The sequence below is a fragment of the Scyliorhinus torazame genome, chromosome 18 (assembly GCF_047496885.1).
Source record: "Scyliorhinus torazame isolate Kashiwa2021f chromosome 18, sScyTor2.1, whole genome shotgun sequence".
Taxonomy (NCBI): Eukaryota; Metazoa; Chordata; class Chondrichthyes; order Carcharhiniformes; family Scyliorhinidae; genus Scyliorhinus; species Scyliorhinus torazame.
Genome location: NC_092724.1, coordinates 77659817 through 77682416, shown reverse-complemented (window position 1 = coordinate 77682416; position 22600 = coordinate 77659817). Strand labels below are relative to the sequence as shown.

The following is a 22600-nucleotide window of genomic DNA, read 5'->3' as shown; positions in this document are numbered from 1 at the left end:
GTGCAGAATGTGGAAAATTGTTAGTGACAATAGATGTCACTAGTGACTGATACAAACTACCTGACCTTTTTTTTATATCCCCATACTTCGGTGGAAAAGAAAATTGGGAGGTGATGGAAGAGAGTCTGCTGGATTACTACAAACTGAATTTTATCTTCCAATAAAGGATCATACTAATTGGAGTTTAGAAGAGCAAGACGGGATCGCATGGAAACTTACAAAATTCTAACAGGATTACACAGGGTAGATTCAGGAAGAATGTTCCTGATGGTGGGGGAGTCCAGAACAAGGGGTCATAATTTGAGGATAAAGGGTAAATCTTTTAGGACTGAGGTGAGGAGAAATTTCTTTACCCAGAGAGTGGTAAATCCATGGAATTCACGACCACAGAAAGTAGTTGAGGCCAAAACGTTGTATAATTTCAAGAAGGAATTAGATATAGTTCTTCGGCCTAAAGAGATCAAGGGTTATGGGGGGGGGGGCGGAAGGCGGGGTCAAGGTATTGAACATGATGATCAACCGTGATCATAATGAATGGCAGAGCAGGCTCGAAGGGCCAAATGGCCTCCTCCTGCTTCTATTTTTTATGTTTCTAAACCTTGAAATTACCCTCATTGCAAAATGTAACAATGACTCCATGGAGTATTAAGCAAACAACATTTTCACATGTTCCTCTTTGTATTTCTCAGTACTCTACACATACCTTATATATTAGGCTCCCTCGATTTAATATTTCCTGCCTCTCTAGATTTACGAGAACATATTCTGGGGAGGAAACATGTGCTGACATCCATACCTGATTGATTTCATATCATGTTTTCCTCTAACATAGAACACACATTGTCTGTGCTTAGGTTTAATGGGAAGAAAAGCTGTCATTTATAAACAGTGGTTTGGTACAAATGTACTTAAATATTGGTGATAAATTGACCATTGAAAGATGATATACCGTGGTCCACAATTAGGCCCGTAGTGATGTCAGGTCCATAGTGATGTCAGGCCCGTAGTGAGGCCCGTAGTGATGTCAATCAGTTTTTAAAAAATAATTTATGTGACATGGGTATCACCGACTCGGCCAGCATTCATTGTCCATCCCCCTACAGAAGGTGCCTTCTTGAACTGCTGCAGTCCCCGAGATGTCGGTACACCCACAGTCCTGTTAGGGAGGGGGTTCCAGGTTAATATGTTGCAAAATGTTATTAAAGAGCTGACGTGGATTATCACTTCTTCCCCGATATTTCTGATGTTCATTCATAACCCCTGCAATCAAGTTCAGTAGCTCTTCCAATGCTCTCAGCTTGTGGGCCAGATAATGTTGTCATCATTCAGTGTTTCAGTAAGGTTTTCAAATAAAATAAAACATTTAAACTGGAATATTGTGTGCAATTTTGGTCGCCACGTTACAGGAAGGACGTTATTGCTCTGGAGAATGTCCAGAGGAGATTTACAAGAATGTTGCCAGGGCTAGAAAAGTGTGGCTAAGAGGAGGGATTGGATAGGTTAGGGTTATTTTCCTTGGAACAACGAAGGCTAAAGTGTGACTTAATTGGGGTGCACAGAATTTTATGGGGAAGAGGGTGGACAGGATCAAATGGTTTCCCTTTGTGGAGAATTCTAGAACCGGGGACATATATTCAGTTGCTTCACAGCTCCAGGATCCCGGTTCGATTCCCGGCTTGGGTCACGGTCTGCGCGGAGTCTGCGCGTTCTCCCCCTGTCTATGTGGGTTTCCTCTGGGTGCTCCGGTTTCCTCCCACAGTCCAAAGAAGTGCAGGTTAGGTGGATTGGCCATGATAAATTGCCCTTAGTGTCCAAAAAAGGTTAGCTGGGGTTACGGGGATAGGGTGGAGGTGTGGGGATAGGGTGGAGGTGTGGGTTTGGGGAGGGTGGTCTTTCCGAGGGCCAGTGCTGACTCGATGGGCCAAATGGCCTCCTTCTGCACTGTAAATTCTATGATACAAGGTAAGTGACAGAAGGTGTAGAGGGGACCTGGGGAAGAATATTTTTACGCATGGGGTATAGGGAGTCTGGAATTCGCTGCCAGGTTGGTGGTGGGGCAGAGACATAGAACATAGAAAAATACAGCACAGAACAGGCCCTTCGGTCCACGGTGTTGTGCCGAACCTTTGTCCTAGATTAATCATAAATTATCATTGAATTTACAGGGCAGAAGGAGGCCATTCGGCCCATTGGGTCTGCACCGGCTCTCGGAAAGAGCACCCTACCCAAAGTCAACACCTCCACCCAACACGAAGGGCAATTTTGGACACTAAGCGCAATTTATCATGGCCAATCCACCTAACCTGCACATCTTTGGACTGTGGGAGGAAACCGGAGCACCCGGAGGAAACCCACGCAGACACGGGGAGGATGTGCAGACTGCGCACAGACAGTGACCCAAGCCGGAATCGAACCTGGGACCCTGGAGCTGTGAAGCAATTGTGCTATCCACAATGCTACCGTGCTGCCCTTAAGAACAAATAAATCTACACTATATCATTTTACCGTAATCTATGTACCTATCCAATAGCTGCTTGAAGGTCCCTAATGTTTCCGACTCAACTACTTCCACAGGCAGCGCATTCCATTCCCCCACTAATCTCTGGGTAAAGAATCTACCTCTGACATCCCCCTATATCTTCCACCATTCACCTTAAATTTATGTCCCCTTGTAATGGTTTGTTCCACCCGGGGAAAAAGTCTCTGACTGTCTACTCCATCTATTCCCCTGATCATCTTATAAACCTCTATCAAGTTACCCCTCATCCTTCTCCGTTCTAATGAGAAAAGGCCTAGCACCCTAAACCTTTCCTCGTAAGACCTACTCTCCATTCCAGGCAACATCCTGGTAAATCTCCTTTGCAACTTTTCCAAAACTTCCACATCCTTCCTAAAATGAGGCGACCAGAACTGTACACAGTACTCCAAATGTGGCCTTACCAAAGTTTTGTACAGCTGCATCATCACCTCACGGCTGTTAAATTCAATCCCTCTGTTAATGAACGCTAGCACACCATAGGCCTTCTTCACAGCTCTATCCACTTGAGTGGCAACTTTCAAAGATCTCTCTGCTCCTCCACATTGCCAAGAACTCTACCGTTCACCCTGTATTCCGCATTCATATTGGTCCTTCCAAAATGGACAACCTCACTTTTCAGGGTTAAACTCCATCTGCCACTTCTCAGCCCAGCTCTGCATCCTATCTATGTCTCTTTGCAGCCGACAACAGCCCTTCTCACTATCCACAACTCCACCAATCTTCGTATCGTCTGTAAATTTACTGACCCACCTTTCAACTCCCTCATCCAAGTCATTAATGAAAATCACAAACAGCGGAGGACCCAGAGCTGATCCCTGCAGTACACCACTGGTAACTGGGATCCAGGCTGAATATTTGCCATCTACCACCACTCCCTGCCTTCCATCGGTTAGCCAGTTCGTTATCCAACTGGCCAAATTTCCCACTATCCCATGACTCCTTACTTTCTGCAGAAGCCTACCATGGGGATCCTTATCAAATGCCTTACTAAAATCCATGCACACTACATCCACTGCTTTACCTTCATCCACATGCTTGGTCACCTCCTCAAAGAATTCAATAAGACTTGTAAGGCAAGACCTACCCCTCACAAATCCATGCTGACTATCCCTAATCAAGCAGTGTCTTTCCAGATGCTCAGAAAACCTATCCTTCAGTACCCTTTCCATGACTTTGCCTACCACCAAAGTAAGACTAACTGGCCTATAATTCCCAGGGTTCTCCCTAGTCCCTTTTTTGAGCAGGGGCACGACATTCGCCACTCTCCAATCCCCTGGTGCCACCCCTGTTGACAGTGAGGACGAAAAGATCATTGCCAACGGCTCTGCAATTTCATCTCTTGCTTCCCATAGAATCCTTGGATATATCCCGTCAGGCCCGGGGGACTTGTCTATCCTCAAGTTTTTCAAAATGCCCAACACATCTTCCTTCCTAACAAGTATTTCCTCGAGCTTACCAGTCTGTTTCACACTGTCCTCTCCAACAATATGGCCCCTCTCATTTGTAAATACAGAAGAAAAGTACTCATTCAAGACCTCTCCTATCTCTTCTGACTCAATACACAATCTCCCGCTACTGTCCTTGATCGGACCGACCCTCGCTCTAGTCATTCTCATATTTCTCACATATGTAAAAGGCCTTGGGGTTTTCCTTGATCCTACCCGCCAAAGATTGTTCATGTCCTCTCTTAGCTCTCCTAATCCCTTTCTTCAGTTCCCTCCTGGCTATCTTGTATCCCTCCAAAGCCCTGTCTGAACCTTGTTTCCTCAGCCTTGTATAAGTCTCCTTCTTCCTCTTAACAAGACATTCAACCTCTCTTGTCAACCATGGTTCCCTCACTCGCCCATCTCTTCCCTGTCCGGCAGGGAAGAGATATCAAGGACACGTAGTACCTGTTCCTTGGAACAAGTTCCACATTTCACTTGTGTCCTTCCCTGACAGCCTATGTTCTCAACTTATGCACTTCAATTCTTGTCTGACAACATCGTATTTACCCTTCCCCCAATTGTAAACCTTGCCCCGTTGCACGCACCTATCCCTCTCCATTACTAAAGTGAATGTCACAGAATTGTGGTCACTCACTCCAAAATGCTCCCCCACTAACAAATCTATCACTTGCCCTGGTTCATTACCAAGTACTAAATCCAATATTGCCCCTCCTCTGGTCGGACAATCTACATACTGTGTTAGAAAAGCTTCCTGGACACACTGCACAAACACTACCCCATCCAAACCACTTGATCGAAAGAGTTTCCACTCAATGTTTGGGAAGTTAAAGTCACCCATGACTACTACCCTGTGACTTCTGCACCGTTCCAAAATCTGTTTCCCAACCTGTTCCTCCACATCTCTGCTACTATTGGGGGGCCTATAGAAAACTCCTAACAAGCTGACTGCTCCTTTCCTATTTCTGACTTCAACCCACACTACCTCAGTAGGCTGATACTCCTTGAACTGCCTTTCTGCAGCTGTTATCCTATCTCTAATTAACAATGCCACCCCCCCACCTCTTTTACCACCCACCCTAATCTTATTGAAACATCTATAACCAGGGACCTCCAACAGCCATTTCGGCCCCTCTTCTATCCAAGTTTCCGTGATGGCCACCACATCGTAGTCCCAAGTACCGATCCATGCCTTAAGTTCACCCACCTTATTCCTGATGCTTCTTGCGTTGAAGTATACACACTTCAACCCATCTCCGTGCCTGCAAGTACTCTCCTTTGTCAGTGTTCCCTTCCCCACTGCCTCATTACACGCTTTGGCGTCCTGAATATCGGCTACCTTAGTTGCTGGATTACAAATCCGGTTCCCATTCCCCTGCCAAATTAGTTTAAACCCCCCGAAGAGTACTAGAAAAGCTCCCTCCCAGGATATTGGTGCCCCTCTGGTTCAGATGCAACCCGTCCTGCTTGTACAGGACCTTTCCCAGAATGCACTCCAATTATCCAAATACCTGAAGCCCTCCCTCCTACACCATTCCTGCAGCCACATGTTCAGCTGCACTCTCTCCCTATTCCTAGCCTTCCTATCACGTGGCACCGGCAACAAACCAGAGATGACAACTCTGTCTGTCCTGACAAAGAACAATGCAGGACAGGAACAGGCCCTTTGACCCTCCAAGCCTGGACCAGTCATGATACCACCCTTGGCCAAAACTCTCAGCATTTCCTTATTTCATATCCCTCTATACCCATCCTATCCATGTGTTTGTCAAGATGCCTTTTGAATGCCGTTAATATATCTGCTTCCACACCCTCCCGGCAATGCGTTCCAGGCACTCACCACCCTCTGTGTAGAAAACCTGTCTTGCACGTCTCCTCTAAACGTATGCGGCCTGGTGACTGACCACTCCACCCTGGGAAAGAATGCCTGCCAGCCCATCCACTCTATCCAAGCCCATCAATCTTGTAGGCCTCTATCAGGTCACCCCTCAACCTCCTTTGTTCTAATGAAAACAGTCCAAGTCTTGTCAGTCTCTCCACATAGCTAACACCCTTCAGACTTGGCAACATCTTGGTAAACCTCCTCTGCACCCTCTCCAAAGCCTCCACATCCTTCAGGCAGTGTGACGACCAGAATTGTGCGCAATATTCCAAATGCGGCCTGACCAAGGTTCTGTACAACTGTAGCATGACTTGCCAGTTTTTATACTCGATGCCCCGTCAAATGAAGGCAAGTATTCCGTATGCTTTCTTGACTTCCTTGTCCACTTGCGTTGCCATCTTCAAAGATCTGTGGACCTGAACGCCCAGATCTCTCCGACTTCCCATATTCCTAAGAGTTTTGCCATTAACGGTATATTTCCCCTCTGTGCTAGATCTACCAAAGTGCATTACCTCATTCGTCTGGATTAAACTCCATTTGCCATTTCTCTGCCCACGTCGCCAACCTATGTATGCCCTGCTGTATCCTCTGACAATCCTCAACACGATCTGCCACTCCGCCAATCTTGGTGTCATCCGCGAACTTACTAATCAGACCAGCTACATTTTCCTACAAATTGTTTATGTTTACTACAAATAACAGAGGCTCCAGCCCAGATCCCTGTGGAACACCACTAGTTACAACCTTCCATTCAAAAAAACACCCTTCTACTGCTACCCTTTGCCTTCTGTGACCAAGCCAGTTTTGTACCCATCTTCCCACCTCACCTCTGACCCAGTGTGACTTCACCTTTTGTACCAGTCTGCCATGTGGCACCTTGTCAACTAAAAGAGTTGACCTTAAACTCTTTTAAAAGGTATCTGCATGTGTACTACAGGACTATGGACCGGGTGCAGGAAGATGGTATTCAAAAGGGCACCTGGGTGTCCTCAGGCTGGCATGGACAAGATGGGCCAAATGGCCTCCTTCTGTGCTGTCACCTTTCTATGATTCTATGCTAATAACCAGAAATATACTGAAGCACTGTTTTGAGCGGTTTATACCGCCATAAATCTGAGCTCATCCAAATGCTCTGCTGGCCATATCTCATCAAGCCCCGTTCATCCATCACACCAGTGTTCACTGACTCTCAAAACACAACCAGGAGCCAATGCCTCAATTTTAAAATTTACATCGGTGTTTTGAAATCTGCACATGGCCTCGCCCATCCGTGTCTCTGTAACAGCCTCCAGCCCTCAGGTTCATCTAATTATGATCTCTTGAACAACCCCAATTTTAATTGGTCTAACACGGCAGCATGGTGGTTAGCATTGTTGCTTCACAGCGCCAGGGTTCCAGCTTCAATTCCCGGCTTGGTCACTGTCTGCATGTTCTCCCCGTGTCTGCGTGGGTTTCCTCAGGGAGCACGGGTTTCCTCCCACAGTCCAAAGGGCGATGGTGGTGCGGTTCCACAGATTTCTGGATAAAGAGTGTGTCCTCCAGTGGGCCAAACGTACCAAGAGCTGCAAGTGGGACAATAGTATATTGCGTGTCTATCAGGAACTGAGTGTGGAGGCGGCCAGAAGGAGGGCAGGCTTCAGGCAGGTGAAGGAGATCCTGTTTAAGAGGAAAGTGAAATTTGGGCTCCTCCATCCGGCGTGCCTCTGGGTCACCCATGAGGACCAGCACCACTACTTTGAATTCTCCGAAGAGGACTTTGCCAAGAAGAAGGGTCTGGCGCAGAACTGAGAACTTTTTCGGACTTAAACGGCAAAGTCGTCCTCTTTTTTCTATTTTGAACGATGTATATATGGTTTGATTTTTGTCCCTTCTTTTTTGTTTGTCTTTGAAGTTTGGGTGAATACAGGGGAGTAAAAGGTATTCGGTTGTTGTTGGTTTTTTTTTTGTGTTTTGATGGGGGTGGTTGGTAGGGGCTATGTTTTATTTCGTATTACTTTAATTTGCACTATTGAGGGGTGTGCTGTGGGGGTCTCTGTCTGTTTTGGGCTGTCTCCTATGGTAATTAGGAGATTGTTCGGTCTTGGTTTGATGAGGGAAGTGGTTTCGATGGGCACCGGGGGGGGGGGGGGGGGGGGGGGGGAAGTAGGGAACAATAGGTGGGAGACTTTGTGGCGCCGGAGGCGAGGGCCACTAGGCTAGCTGGGTGAGCTAGACCACGGAAGCACAGGGAGGGGGGGGGGGTGTACACTGGTTCAATACAGGGCAGGGGTTGGGCTATAGAGTAATGTTGCTTGGGGGGGGGACTATACTGCTGACGAGGGAGGGACTTTGGTCTGGGGATGGAGAGGAGGTCGGGGGTGGGGGCTGCCAGGAGGCGGGCAGTTGGCGGCGCGACGCATGGGTGGGGGGCGATCCCAGAAAGGGGGATGGCTGATTGGCGGGGAAGGAGGGGGCGCAGTGCCCTCCCAACCAGGCTGATCGCCTGGAATGTGAGAGGGCTGAATGGGCCTCTCAAGAGGGCCCGTGTGTTCGTGCACCTGAGGGCTCTGAAAGTGGACGCGGTGATGCTGCAAGAGATGCACCTGAAAGTGGCGGATCAAGTTAGGTTGAGGAAGGGTTGGGTCAGTCAGGTCTTCCATTCGGGGCTGGATACTAAGACGAGAGGGGTGGCGATTTTAATTAATAAGCAGGTGCAATTCCAGGCGGGCAGTATTGTTTCGGACGGGGGTGGGTGGGCGTTATGTCATAGTGAGCAGTAAAGCTGGAGGGGAGGAAGGTGGTATTGGTTAACGTCTATGCGCCAAACTGGGACAATGTTGATTTCATTAGGAGGGTACTGGGGAAGATACCGGATTTGGACTCGCACAAGCTGGTGATGGGAGGGGATTTTAATACAGTTATCGACCCCGGCCTAGACCGGTCGTGCTCGAGAACGGGGAAGGTGCCAGCGATGGCAAAAGAGTTGATAGGGTTCATGGAGCAGATGGGGGGGATCGACCCATGGAGGTTTAGCCAGCCGACGGCTAGGGAGTTTTCTTTCTACTCACATGTACACAGAGTGCAGTCCCGGATCAACTTTTTCATTTCGAGTAGGGATCTGCTGGCGGGGGTGGTGGACAATGGGTACTCGGCCATCACTATCTCGGACCATGCCCCACATTGGGTGGAACTGCAGGCCAGTGAGGAGAGTTTCCTGCGTCGGAGTGGCGATTGGACATGGGCCTGTTGGCGGTGTGTGAGAGAGTAAGGAAGTGTGTGCTGGACTACCTGCAGGTCAACGACACGGGGGATGTCTCAGCAGCGGTGGTCTGGGAGGCGCTAAAGGCAGTGGTGAGAGTGGAGTCGATTTCAATCCGAGCTCAGAGACAGGACGGATAGGGCAGAGACGGATCGACTGATCAAGGAGATCCTACAGATAGATAGGAGGTATGCGGTGACCCCAGGGGTGGAACTGTTAAGTGAGCATCGGAGGCTGCAGGCGGAGTTTGGGGTACTGTCCATGGGCAAGGCAGTGGAGCAGCTTAGAAAGGCAAGGGGGACGCTGTATGAATACGGGGTGAAGGCCAGCAGAATGCTGGCACGGCAGTTGAGGAAGAGGGAGGCGGCCAGGGGAATCGATAAGGTAGTTGATGGGGATGGGAACATGGTAGGGGATTCGGCTGGGCTAAATAGGGCATTCAGGGATTTTTATAGCCGACTGTAGCGTTCGGGGCCCCCCTCGGGGATGAAACGCTTTTTGGATGGGCTGACATTCCAAAGGTGGGCAGGGAGCAGCTGGGTGAATTGGGGGCTCTGATTAGGGCTGAAGAAATTTCTGAGGGCTTGAAGGCAATGCAGTCAGGCAAAGCTCCGGGGCCGGATGGGTTCCCAGTAGAATTTTACAAGAGATTTTGGGTATATTAGGGCTGTTGCTGGCTAAGGTATTTAATGAGGCGAGGGACAGAGGGGTGCTGCCCCCGACAATGTCACAGGCCACCATTTCGTTAATATTGAAGAGGGACAAAAACCCGGAGCTGTGTGGGTCCTACAGGCTGATCCCGTTGCTCAATGTGGACCCCAAGTTGCTGGCCAAAGTGTTGGTCTCCAGGATTGAATGTTGTGTACCGGAGGTGATTATGGAGGACCAAACCGGATTTGTCAAGGGTAGGCAGCTGGTGGCCAATATTAGAAGGTTGCTTAATGTGATTATGATGAGGGTAGGGAAGTAGAGGTAGTTGTGGCCATTGATGCAGAGAAGGCGTTTGACCGGGTAGAGTGTGACTATTTATTGGAGGTGTTGGGACGCTTTGGGTTTGGTAGGGACTTTATCGACTGGGTCAGGCTGCTGTACCAGGCTCCGGAAGATAGTGCAAGGACAAACAAGACAACCAAGCAAGACAACCTCAGACTATTTAAAGCTCTACCGGGGGACAAGAAAGGGATGTCCCCTCCCCCCACTGCTGTTTGCGCTAGCCATAGAGCCGCTGGCAATTGCTCTGAGAGCTTCTAGGAGCTGGAAAGGACTGGTTCGGGGAGAGGGTGGAGCATAGGGTATCGCTGTATGCGGATGATTTACTCCTATATGTGGCAGATCCAGGGGCAGGGATGGGGGAGATTATGACGATTCTGGGGGAATTTGGACGATTCTCGGGATACAAACTGAATATGACGAAGCGTGAGATGTATGTAGTCCAGGCAAGAGGCCAGGAGAGTCGGCTGGGGGAGCTACCGTTCAGGTTAGTGAGGGACAGCTTTAGATATCTGGGGATACAAGTGGCGCGCGGCTGGGGCCGATTACACAAGTTGAACGTGTCCCGGCTGGTTGAGCAGATGAGGGGCGAGTTTCGGTGATGGGATGCGCTCCTGCTATCACTGGCGGGGAGGGTGCAGACGGTTAAGGTGCCGATATTGCCTAGTTTTTTGTGTTCCAATGCCTCCCGATTTTCATACCACGGTCTTTTTCTTTTATAAAGAGGATCAACAAAATCATTTTGAGCTTTGTTTGGGTGGGTTAGTCCCCACGGGTGAAAAGGGTGATGCTCGAGGGCGAGGGGGAGCTTTCCCTGCCAAATTTTAGGAATTATTACTGGGCGGCCAGTATTGCAATGGTAAGGAAGTGGGTGGTGGGAACGGGGGAACGGGGGCGGCTTAGGAGCCGATGGAAGCGACCTCATGCAGGGGCACCAGCTTAGAGGCGCTGATAACGGCACCATTGCCATTCCCGCTGGCAAGATATTCCACCAGTCCCGTGGTGGTGGCGGCCCTGAGGATCTGGGGTCAGTGGAGAAGATTTGTTGGTGCAGTGAGGGTGTCGGTTTGGTCCCCAATATGCAACAATCAATGGTTCACTCTGGGGAGCTTAGATGGGGGATTTCGGGTATGGCAAAGGGCGGGGATTGAGAAGATGGGGGACCTGTTTCTGGAAGCGAGCTTCCTAGCTTAAGGGCGCTGGAGGAGAAGTTCGGGCTGACAGCAGGGAATGATTTCAGATATCTACAGGTGCGGGACTTTCTGCGCAGACAGGTACCATCCTTCCCACTCCTGCCACTAAGAGGGATTCAAGATAGGGTAGTGTCTAGGAGATGGGTGGGGGAGGGGAACATCTCGGCCATCTACAAAGAATTAATGGGGGCGGAGGATACGCATACAGAGGAGCTGAAGCTTAAGTGGGAGGAGGAACTGTGGGGTGAGATGGAGGACAGCCTATGGGCGGAGGCGCTGCGCAGGGTCAACGCGACCGTTACATGCGCAAGGCTCAGCTTGATCCAGTTTAAGGTGGTGCACCGGGCGCACATGACGGCAACCCGGAGGAGTAGATGTGCGGGTGGAACAGCGAACCATGTCCATATGCCCAAAACTTAGGGGATATTGGCAGGGGTTCACAGATGTCATGTCCAGGGTATTGAAGACAAGGGTGGAAATGGGCCCAGGGGTAGTGATCTTTGGGGTGTTGGAGGACCCGGGTGTTCAGGAGGAGGGAGAGGCAGATGTTCTGGCCTTTTACTCCTTGGTAGTCCGATGACGGATACTACTGGCTTGGAGGGAGTGAGAGGCCTGGTTAACCGACATGGCGAGCTTTCTCGGCCTGGAAAAGATCAAGTTCACCTTGAGAGGGTCAGGGTTCGCTCGGAGGTGGCAACCATTCATGGACTTCTTTGGGGGGGGGGGCGTGCTAGGGTAAGTATAGTAGGGGTTAAATATGCGGGCCTTGGAGGGATGGATGTCAGCGGCTATTTTTTGATTACTGTTCTTTGCACTCGATTGTTTTTTGTACTGTGGTTGTTTATTATGCCAAAAATACCTCCTTAAAAATTGTTTGTTAAAAAAAGATACTCTCCTCCAGAGCTGACCAGTTTGAGAAAATTACTAGCTAGAAAACTGAATGCAGATCCTAACAGAGGCAGAGAGATCGTCATGCTCGTTATCATCATGCAATAACCTCAAACTCACTGATTTGTACTTGGCCCATGCCGACCATGCTGCCCATCTAAACTAAAATCTTCTACACTTCCGGTTCCGTATCCCTCTATTCCCATCCTATTCATGTATTTGTCAAGATGCCCCTTAAACGTCACTATCGTCCCTGCTTCCACCACCTCCTCCGGCAGCGGGTTCCAGGCACCCACTACCCTCTGTGTAAAAAAAACCTGCCTCGTACATCTCCTCGAAACCTTGCCCCTCACACCTTAAACCAACTGACCCCTCTACGCTGGAAAAAGTCTCTGATTATCCACTCTGTCTATGCCTCTCATAATTTTGTAGACCTCTATCAGGTCGACCCCCAACCTCCTTCGTTCCAGTGAAAACAAACCAAGTTTATTCAACCTCTCCTCTTGGCTAATGCCCTCTATACCAGGCAACATCCTGGTAAATCTCTTCTGCACCCTCTCTAAAGTCTCCACATCCTTCTGGTAGTGTGGCGATGAGAATTGAACACGATACTCCAAGTGTGGCCTAACTAAGGTTCTCCAGCTGCAACATGACCTGCCAATTTTTATACTCAATGCCCCGGCCAATGAAGGCAAGCATGCCGCCTGCCTTCTTGACTACCTTCTCCACCTGTGTTGCCCCTTTCAGTGACCTGTACACCTAGATCTCTCTGACTTTCAATACTCTTGAGGGTTCTACCATTCACTGTATATTCCCTACCTGTATTAGACCTTCCAAAATGCATTACCTCATATTTGTCCGGATTTAATGTTCTGAAAATTGGAAGAAATGCACATGGGGAATGTGCCAGGTTACAGTATCTGGTTTGCACCAAGGGAGGATCCGCCTCTTGCCCCAAGGAAACATGATCACATAACTGGATAATAGGTGGCAAGGATAAACAAAATAGAAAGGGTCTTGGGGCATTATCCACCAGCGACTCTTATCTAGTGAGAATACCCAATGCAGAACCTTTAATTCTAACATATAGCCTTGGTGTGTAATAATGTGAGGGCTGTATCCCCACAGAGCAAAATTGGGCAGGGAATTTAAATAATCTGCTTCTTGTAAATCACTTGCACAATCACACATTTCCTTAATACTGGTGTTATGGGGCACATTAATTTTAATTTTTCCCACGTGCAATAAGCCAGTTGCTGACTTCTGTTTAAAAAACATTGCAATAGAAGGATTTAGATCTAACACCAAGATCTCTTTATATTACCAATTGATGTGAAGCTAGTACATGGAATTACATAGAATTCTTACAATAAAGGAGGCCATCCGTCCACCGAGACTGCACCAACGCACTGAAAAAGCACCCTACCTAAGCCGCTCCCCCGCCCTATCCCCGTAACCCAGGACAGTATGACAGTAATATGCCTTGGATGATGGCTATGTGGCTCAGATCTGAGGTGTCTTGGGATATTCCTGCTACTCTTGCATAGCTTCTTACCATGATGACTCCTATATGATGGGTGTGTCCAGAACCAGGGGTCACAGCCTGAGGATTCAGGGTAAACCATTTCGGACAGAGATAAGGAGACACTTCTTCACACAAAGAGTGGTGAGCCTGTGGAATTCATTACCACAGGAAGTAGTTGATGCTAAAACTTTGAATATATTCAAGAGGCGGCTGGATATCGCACTTGGGGAGACTGGGATCAAAGGCTATGGGGAGAAAGCAGGATTAGGCTATTGAGTTGGATGATCAGCCATGATCGTGATGAATGGCGGAGCAGGCTCGAAGGTCAAAAGGCCTCCTTCTGCTCCTATCTTCTCTGTATCTATGTATATGCTGGCAGCGAAAGGCTGCAATGCCTGTGGCAATATTGTGCTGTGCAAACTACAAGTTGGCTTAAGTTGCAAGTGGGGTTTCATTTCCTCAGCTCTGCAACTGGCACAAGCTGTTTAATCTCCATTTGTTGTCTTTCAAAAACCACACTGTAGGATGTTATTGCATCAGAGAGGGTGCAGAAAAGATACCAGCAGGATGTTGTCTGGGCTAGAGTGTTTCAACTATGAAGAGAGGTTGGTTAGGCTGAGGCTGTTTTTTTTAAAAAGCAGAGAAGGCGGAGGGGGGGACCTGATTGAGGTGTACAAAATGATGAGGGACAGAGATAGGTACATAGGAAGGAACTTTTCCCCTTAGTAGAGGGCATAGATTTAAGTAAAGAGCAGGAGATGTAGAGGTGATTAGAGGAAAACCAAAGGATGATCGGAATCTGGAACTCACTGCCTGAAAAGGTGGTAGAGGTGGGAACCCTCAACATTTAAGCAGAATTTAGATGATCCCTTGAAATGCCATAGCATACAAGACTACAGGCAATGTACTGGAAAATGGGATTTGAATAGACAGGTGCTTGATGGCTCGTGCAGACACGAGGGGCCGAAGGGTCTCTTTTTGAACTGTATGACACTAATAGGAGGAACATGGTACTACAACCTAATGAACTCAGGTAGCAGTGCTGATTGTGCAAAAGACAGTTGAACAACAAAGTTTTCTGTGTTACTTAGATTACACTGTGTGCGGCTTTGCAGCAAAGATTGTGGAACAGGAATGTTTCAATTCAGTAGTTTTGTGATACTTGCTATGTATGGTTTTGCAGCAGAAACTAAGACAGCTCTGCACTAATCATGGGATTGTCTGGCATTGCTGCTTTCCAGAAAGTGACACTGGAGAGTTTGCAGTGAATTGAAACAAAACAAAATAATATTTTGGAAAAAATATGCATCTAACGCAAAAATATAAAACAAGAAACAGAATGAAGTTACAACTTAAAGCAAAAATTATTTTACAGGCAATTACTGACTGATTGTGGTGACTGAACTATTAATATCCAACAATCAACCCAACCTTCACAGTCAAAAAAACCACCAAAACCACCAGGTGGTCAACATCTTCCACTCGAGACACTTCCAAGTACCACAATGATCTTTTTTTCCAAGTCATTTTTTATGGGCTGTGGGCTTCACTGACGAGGTCAGCATTTGTTGGCTCATCCCTAATTGCTCTTGAGAAGGTGGTGGTGAGCTGCATTCTTGAGCCACTGCAGTATGTGAGATGTAGATAGACCCACAATGCTGTTAGGGAGGATTATGATCCGGCAATATATTTCCAGGTCAAAATGGTGAGTGACTTGGAGGGGAACGTCCAGGTGGTACTGTGCCCAGGTATATGCTGCTCTTGTCCTTCTAGATGATAGTGGTCATGTTTTTGGAAGATGCGGCCTAAGGAGTTCCTGCAGTGCATCTTTAGATGGTACACATTGCTGCCACTGTGCGTTGGTGGTGGAGGGAGTGAATGTTTGTGGAAGGGGTACCAATCAAGCAGGTTACTTTGCCCTGGAGAGTGTCGAGCTTCTTGAGTGTTGTTGGAGCTGCTCTCATCCAGTCAAGTGGGGAGTATTCCACATTATGCCTTGTAGGTGGCGGACAGGCTTTGGGGAATCAGGTGGTGAATTACTTGTCACAGGTTTCCTAGCCTCTGACCTGCTTCTGTAGTCACAATATTTATATGGTTAGTCCAGTTCAGTTTATGGTCAATGGTAACCCCCAGGATGTTGATAGTGGGGGATTCAGTGATGGTAATGTAATCAAATGTCATGGTGATGGTTTGATTCTCTTTTATTGGAGATGGTCATTGTCCAGCACTTGTGTGGTGTGAATGTTACTTGCCACTTGTCAGCCCAAGCCTGGATGTTGTCCAGGTCTTGCTGCATTTGCACATGGACTGCTTCAGTGTCTGGTGAGTCGCAAATGGTGCTGAACGTTGTGCGATCATGAGCGAACATCCCCACATCTAACCCTATGTTGGAAGGAAGATCATTGACGAAGCAACTGAAGATGGTTGTGCCCAGGACACTACCCTGAGGAACACCTGCAGTGATGTCCCAGGACTGACGTGACTGACGTCCAACAACCACAATCATCTCACGGCAGCACGGTAGCATTGTGGATAGCACAATTGCTTCACAGCTCCAGGGTCCCAGGTTCGATTCCGGCTTGGATCACTGTCTGTGCGGAGTCTGCACATCCTCCCCGTGTGTGAGTGGGTTTCCTCCGGGTGCTCCGGTTTCCTCCCACAGTCCAAAGATGTGCAGGTTAGGTGGATTGGCCATGCTAAATTGCCCTTAGTGTCCAAAATTGCCCTTAGTGTTGGGTGGGGTTACTGGGTTATGGGGATAGGGTGGAGATGTGGACCTTAGGTAGGTTGCTCTTCCCAAGAGCCGGTGCAGACTCGATGGGCTGAATGGCCTCCTTCTGCACTCTAAATTCTATGAAATCTTCCTTTGTGCCAGGTTTGACTCCAACCAGTGGAGTTTCCCCCAATTCCCATTGACACCAGTTTTGCTGCCTTGATATCAAAGGCAGTTAACTCTCACCTCTGGCATTCAGCTCTTTTATATTTTTGAACCAAGGCTGCAATGAGGCCAGGAACTGAGTGATTCTGGCGGAACCGAAACTGAGTGGCAGGGAGCAGGTTATTACTAAGTGCTACTTGATAGCACTGTTGATGACCCTTTCCATCACTTTACTGGTGAAGAGTGGACCGATGGGGTGGTAACTGGCTAGGTTGCAGCTGTCCTGCTTTTTGTGTACAGGACATATTTGGGCAATTTTGCCCATTTCAAGGTAGACACCAATGTTGTAGCTGTATTGGAACAACTTGGCTAAGAGCACGGGCAAGGTCTGGAGCACAAGTCCTCAGTACTATTGCCAGAATCCCTAGCCCTTGCAGAATCCAGTGCCTTAACCCGTTTCTTGATATCATTTTGGGCGAATCGAATTGGCTGAAAACTTTTATCTGCAAGGCTGGGGACATCTGCAGCAGACCAAGTTGGATCATCCACTCGGCACTTCTAGCTGACGCTTATTGCGAATGCTTCAGCCTCGTCTTTTGCACCGGTGTGCTGGGCTCTTCCATCATTGAGGATGGGGGATAGCCTCCTCAGTGAGTTGTTTAACTGTCCACCACCATACACAACTGGATGTGGCTGGACTGCAGGGCTTAGATCTGATCCATTGGTTGTGGAATCACTTTTCTCTATCTGTCACTTGCTCCTTTATGTTGTTTGGCATGCAAGTAGTCCTGTGTTGTAGCTTCACCAGGTTGACACCTTATTTTTAAGTCTGGCAAGGTGGATACAGAACTGGCTAGGTCATAGAAGGCAGAGAGTAGTAATGGAAGGCTAGCTTTTCTGATTGGAGGGCTGTAACCAGTGGTGTTCCGCAGGGATCAGTGCTGGGACCTTTGCTGTTCGTAGTATATATAAATAATTTGGAGGAAAATGTAACTGGTCTGATTAGTAAGTTTGCAGACGACACAAAGGTTGGTGGAATTGCGGATAGCGATGAGGACTGTCAGAGGATACAGCAGGATTTAGATTATTTGGAGAATTGGGCGGAGAGATAGCAGATGGAGTTTCATCCGGACAAATGTGAGGTAATGCATTTTGGAAGGTCTAATGCAGATAGGGAACATATAGTGAATGGTAGAACCCTCAAGAGCATTGAAAGTCAGAGAGATCTAGGTGTACAGGTCCAAAGGTCACTGAAAGGGGTAACACAGGTGGAGAAGGTAGTCAAGAAGGCATACGGCATGCTTGCCATCATTGGCTGGGGCATTGAGTATAAGAATTGGCAAGTCATGTTGCAGCTGTATAGAACCTTAGTTAGGCCACACTTGGAGTATAGTGTTCAATTCTGGTCGCCACACTACCGGAAGGATGTGGAGGCTTTAGAGAGGGTGCAGAAGAGATTTACCAGAATGTTGCCTGGTATGGAGGGCATTAGCTATGAGGAGCGGTTGAATAAACTCGGTTTGTTCTCACTGGAACGACGGAGGTTGAGGGGCGACCTGATAGAGGTCTACAAAATTATGAGGGGCATAGACAGAGTGGATAGTCAGAGGCTTTTCCCCAGGGTAGAGGGGTCAATTACTAGGGGCAGAGGTTTAAGGTGCGAGGGGCAAGGTTTAGAGGAGATGTACGAGGCAAGTATTTTTTTTACACAGAGGGTAGTGGGTACCTGGAACTCGCTGCCGGAGGAGGTGGTGGAAGCAGGGACGATAGTGACATTTAAGGGGCATCTTGACAAATACATGAATATAGAACATAGAACATACAACATTACAGCGCAGTACAGGCCCTTCAGCCCTCGATGTTGCGCCGACCTGTGAAACCACTCTAAAGCCCATTTACACTATTCCCTTATCGTCCATATGTCTATCCAATGACCATTTGAATACCCTTAGTGTTGGCGAGTCCACTACTGTTGCAGGCAGGGTATTCCACACCCTTACTACTCTCAGAGTAAAGAACCTACCTCTGACGTCTGTCTTATATCTATCTCCCCTCAATTTAAAGCTATGTCCCCTCGTGCTAGACATCACCATCTGAGGAAAAAGGATCTCACTGTCCACCCTATCCAACCCTCTGAATAGGGTGGGAATAGAGGGATACGGACCCAGGAAGTGTAGAAGATTGTAGTTGAATCGGGCAGCATGTTCGGCACGGGCTTGGAGGGCCGAAGGGCCTGTTCCTGTGCTGTACTTTTCTTTGTTCTTTGTACTGCATTCTTCATTGAACTAGGGTTGAACCAGGCGTGGTGGTAATGGTAGAGTGGCGATATGCCGGACCACGAGGATACAAATTATGGCAGAGTACAATTCTGCTGCTGATGGCCCACAGCACCTCATGGATGCCCAGTCTGGAGTGGATTGATCTGTTCTGAATCTATCCCATTTAACACCATGGTAGTGCCACACAACAAGATGGGAGGATACTCAATGTGAAGACTTAATCTCCACAAGGACTGTGCGGTGGCAACTCCTACCGATATCGTCATGGACAGATGTATCTGCAGCTGGCAGGTTGATGAGGATGAGGTCTCGTGTGGTTTTCCCTCGTGTTGGTTCCCTCACCATCCGTCGGTGACCCAGTCCAACAGTTATGCCCTTTACGACTCGACCAACTCGGTCAGTAGTGGTGCTACTGAGACACTCTTGGTGATGGAAATTAAAGTCCCCTAGCCAGAGTACATTCTGTGCCCTCGCCACCCTCAGTGCTTCCTCCAAGTGGTGTTCAATATGGTTCATCAGCTGATGGTGGACAGTACATGGTAATCAGCAGGAGGTTTCTTTGCCTTTTGACTGAAATGAATGGGACTTCATGAGGTCCAGAGTATGAGGACTCCCAGGGCAACTCAGCTAGGTGCTTAAACTTACCCCCAGGTTCCAGCGGCCTTCATTTCCGGGAGCGGGAGAGAGAGAGGGAGCCGGAGTACAGCTTGGGAATCAGGTTGGTGCTTAAACTTACCCCAGGTTCCAGCGGCCTTTATTTCCGGGAGCGGGAGAGAGAGAGGGAGCCAGAGTACGGCTTGGGAATCAGGTAGGTGCTTAAACTTACCCCCAGGTTCCAGCGGCCTTCATTTCTGGGAGCGGGAGAGAGAGAGAGAGAGAGAGAGAGAGAGAGAGAGAGAGAGAGAGAGAGAGAGCGAGAGAGAGAGAGCGAGAGAGAGAGAGAGAGAGAGAGAGAGGTGCTGGAGCACAGCTTGGGAATCAGGTAAGTGCTTAAACTTACCCCCAGGTTCCAGCAGCCTTCATTTCCGGGAGCGGGAGAGAGAGAGGAAGTCGGAGTATAGCTTGGGAATCAGGTAGGTGCTTAAACTTACCCCCAGGTTCCAGCGACCTTCATTTCTGAGAGCGGGAGAGGGAGCCGGAGTGCAGCTTAGGAATCAGGTAGGTGCTTAAGTGTTTTATTTTTACCTGTATTTAAGTTGGGCGGGTGTCCCCCACCCTTCCACCTCCTCTAACCCAAGGGGTGAGTGAATATCAGGTAAGCTCTTACTTTCTTTTATCCGCAAGTTATCTAGAGGGAAAGCAGTGCAATGTTCCTCTTGCAGAATGTTTGAGGTGAGGGACACCGTCAGTGTCCCTGCTGATTTCACCGGTGGGAAGTGCACCCATCTCCAGCTCCTCAGAAACTGTGTTCGGGAACTGGAGCTGGATGAACTTCGGATCATTCGGGAGGCAGAGGTGGTCATAGATAGCAGCTTCAGGTTAGTTACTCCGAAGAATGTAGATAGATGGGTGACGGTGATGCGACCATCAATTCACTCGAGAGGGGAGTAGAAGTAAAGTGTGGCTTTAATCAACTTAGAACAGTGCCTGCCTGCGACTGATCGAATACCGAGAACCACCTACAGGTCGACTGCTCTTTATACCACCCTTCAAAGGGACCAACAGGCCCCAACATGTCCCCCTGTGGATAATGCCATACAATGGCCCAGAGGAGGAGCCCACAAGGGCAACAGCACAGCACAGATACAAATACAAGGGCAACAGCACAGATACAAATACAATGGTGGATTATTGGCATAATACATTCACCACAGACGGTGAGAGTGGCTGGGAGGAAGCAGTCAGTACAGGGATCCCCTGTGGTCGTTCCCCTCAGTAACAAGTATACCGCTTTGGATACTGTTGAGGGGGACAGCCTACCAGTGGTAAGCCACGGTGACCGGATCTCCAGCACTGAGTCCATCCCTGTGGCTCAGAAAGGAAGGGGGGAGAGCAGGAGAGTAATAGTTATTGGGGACTCGATAGTTAGAGGGACAGATAGACGGTTCTGTGCAACGAAAGAGACTCACAGATGGTATGTTGCCTCCCAGGTGCCAGGGTCCGTGACGGTCGTGTTTTCAGAATCCTTAAGGGGGAGGGGGAACAATCACAAGTCATGGTACACATCGGTACCAACGACATAGGTAAGAGAAGGGACGGGGATTTAAAACAGGAATTTAGGGAGCGAGGTTGGAAGCTGAGAGCCAGGACAAACCATGCTGTCATCTCTGGTTTGTTGCCGGTGCCACATGCGAACGAGTTGAGGAACAGGGAGAGAATGCAGATAAACACGTGGCTGCAGGGATGGTGTAGGAGGGAGGGGTTTCAGTTACGTGGAAAATTGGAGCACATTCTGGGGAAGTGGGACCTGGACAGACAGGACGGTTTGCACCTGAACCAGAGGGGCACCAATATCCTGGGAGGGAAATTTGCTACGGCTCTTCGGGAGGGTTTAAACTAATTTGTCAGGGAGATGGGAAAACGAGCTGTAAGTCCAGAAGCCAGTGGAGAGTAGTGAGGTACTGAGGAGGGTATCAAGGTCGCAGGAGTGTACCGGCAGACAGAAAGGTGGGTTGAAGTGTGTCTACTTCAATGCAAGGAGCATCCGGAATAAGGTAGGTGAACTTGGAGCGTGGATTGGTACTTGGGAGTACGATGTTGTGGCCATTACGGAGGCATGGTTAGAATAGGGACAGGAATGGTTGTTGGAAGTTCCGGGGTATAGATGTTTCAGTAAGGGTAGGGAAGTTTTAAAAGAGGTGGCGGAATAGCATTATTAATCAAGGATAGTTTAACGGCTGCAGAAAGGCAGTTCGAAGGGGATCTGCCTACTGAGGTAATATGGGCTGAAGTTAGAAATAGGAAAGGAGCGGTCACGTTGTTAGGAGTTTTCTATCGACCCCCAAATAGTAATAGAGATGTGGAGGAAGAAATTGAAAAACAGATTATGGATAGGTGTGGAGGTCTCAGGTTAGTTGTCATGGGTGACTTTAACTTTCCAAATATTGATTGGAACCTCTATAGGTCAAACAGTTCGGATGGGGCAGTTTTTGTACAGTGTGTGCAGGAGGGTTTACTGACACAATATGTCGATAGGCCGACAAGAGGTGGGGCCACATTGGATTTGGTACTGGGTAATGAACCGGGCCAAGTATTAGATTTGTTTGTGGGACAGCACTTTGGAGATAGTGACCACAATTCGGTGTCTTTCACTATTGCAATGGAGAGGGATAGGGCCATAAGGCAGGGCAAGGTTTATAATTGGGGGAGGGGTAATTATGATGCGATTAGGCAAGAATTAGGGAGCACAAGATGGGAACAGAAACTGCCAGGGAAAGGCACAAATGGAAAGTGGAGCTTGTTCAAGGAACAAATACTGCGTGTCCTTGATAGGTATGTCCCTGTCAGCAGGGAGGAAATGGCCGTGTGAGGGAACAATGGTTCACAAAAGAGGTTGAATGTCTTGTCAAGAGGAAAAAGGAAGCGTATGTGAGGATGAGAAAACAAGGTTCAGTTGGGTCGCTTGAGGGTTACAAGGTAGCAAGGAATGAACTAAAAAAAAAAAAAAGGGCTTAGGAGAGCTAGGAGGGGGCATGAGAGGTCCTTGGTGGGTCAGATCAAGGAAAACCCCAAGGCTTTTTACTCTTATGTGAGAAATAAAAGAATGATCAGGCTGAGGTTAGGGCCGGTCAAGGACAGGCGTG

General features: G+C 48.4%; 1 protein-coding gene across 1 annotated transcript in view; it reads right to left on the bottom strand.

Moving 5' to 3' along the window:
- LOC140395322 (growth factor receptor-bound protein 2) overlaps positions 1–22600 on the bottom strand; it is a 249769-nt gene that overhangs the window by 129141 nt on the left and 98028 nt on the right. The window lies entirely within an intron of this gene.